This window comes from Oratosquilla oratoria, chromosome 16 (genome assembly GCF_046742065.1).
Source record: "Oratosquilla oratoria isolate Oo_2021 chromosome 16, ASM4674206v1, whole genome shotgun sequence".
Lineage (NCBI taxonomy): Eukaryota > Metazoa > Arthropoda > Malacostraca > Stomatopoda > Squillidae > Oratosquilla > Oratosquilla oratoria.
Genome location: NC_134792.1, coordinates 21,910,688 through 21,912,748, shown reverse-complemented (window position 1 = coordinate 21,912,748; position 2,061 = coordinate 21,910,688).

Genomic DNA, 2,061 nt, shown 5'->3' with positions numbered 1-2,061 from the left:
ATATATGTATATATATATATATATATATATATATATATATATATATATATATATATATATATATATATATATATATATATATATATATATATATATATACGATAATACTCTTTTTACCCGACCTTTGAACATCCGAGCATCAAGTGGATGTTTTGTTTGCTGCTATCGTCGCCACCTAATCATGACGCTCAGGTCGGCTGTTAATTTCGCGGCCATTTCAGTGTTTGTTTTACGTTTGGTCTTTGGTGTTTTTTTTTTCTCCTCCGTTCTGTTGTGTTGTTTGTTACGCTTTATTGTACCGTAAATAAGTGAAAATGTCCCAAATGATTATTTTTTTTTTTTTTTATCTTCTATTGTACGTCCAAACATCCGAGGGGAATGTGTGTTGTGGAAGGAAGGGAGCAGGAAGAAGACAGGGATACGTGGAGATTAGTTGTATATAGATGATAATGTTATACACGGAACGGAGGGCGAAGGGCTGGGGATAGAGAATGCTTATGTATGACTGATGTTTTGACGCAGCCCGAAGGGATTTCTCCCCGTCTTCTCTATTTTCCTTCATAAGGGGACGGAGAGGGGGGTCGGGTCGCCGACTAAGTGAAATTGCCTCACTGTGGATGTGCTGTGTCTTGCTGCATTGCGTTCGGCACAGGGTAGTTGGCAGATGCAGGGATGACCCGTCATTCATGAGTAGCTGAGATGGGCGGGGTGGACAGGGTGATTGACTGAGTGAAATGGTCGGGAATAGGTACGTGGCTTTGCTTTTTGGGGAAATAGCCAGTGATATATGTATGTATGTATATGTATACATATATATATATATACATGTATATATATGTATATATATGTACATATATATATATATGTATACACACACACACATATGTATATATATATATATATATGTATGTATATATATACATATATATATATGTATATATATATGTATATATATATATGTTTACACACACACACATATATGTATATATATATATATATATATATATATATACATACATATATATATATATATATATATATATATATATATATATATATATTCTTCTGTCGTCCCCATCTATAGACCTCATCATTGTGCTACACTAAGTCCATAGGCTTTAACGCTATTATCCCATATTTGTTGATGCAGTATTCTATATAAGTACCGACGGAAGAGATCAAAGGCGATCTCTCTCTAATACTGAAATAAGGTCACAAAAAAATACAAAATCCCTTCAAGCGTGTGAGTGCGTCTTTCCAAAGCCAAAGTAGATGTTAATCCCGCTTCGGAAAAAAATACTCATAAATCCGACATTTCAATAAATTCCTTCTCGATCATACACCGAAACCGCTTTAGACTTGCCTTAAAATGGCAAACGGAATTTCAATAACAGTCATCGTGCCTCCCCCGACATAAGTCCTTCATACTTATGAGGTACATAAACCTGAATAAAACTTCACAAAATGCGAAGGAACGAGACGAGAGGAATAAGTGTGACGCCCTGTTGCATATGCAACGGACACCCCCCGCCCACTCACTGCATGTTGCAATGGGTGGAGAGGGTGAGTGATGGGTGCAAGGGGGGAAATGGGGTATTCATCCTCCTGAGTTATGGGGTATTGTGCCCTTTACCCACCTGGCTCAACCTTATTCTCGGAATGCATCACTCGCAGGTCAATTGCATGCAATCTGGTTTCAGCAAGATTTCAATATCAATATATGTATAGTATATACATAATGTTTTACCTATTAGTATGTTACGCCAAATACATTATTGTATCACCATGAGCGTATCTCATTGGCGGTATAAGTATATGCTGAGTATTTACATTCATGTGCCACAAATTAAGGTATATATATATATATATATATATATATATATATATATATATATATATATATATATGTATATATAATATGTATGTATATATATAGATATGTGTGTGTGTGTGTGTGTGTGTGTGTGTGTGTTTGTGTGTGCGTATATATATATATATATATGTATATGTGTGTGTGTGTGTGTGTGTGTGTGTGTGTGTGTGTGTGTGTGTGTGTGTGTG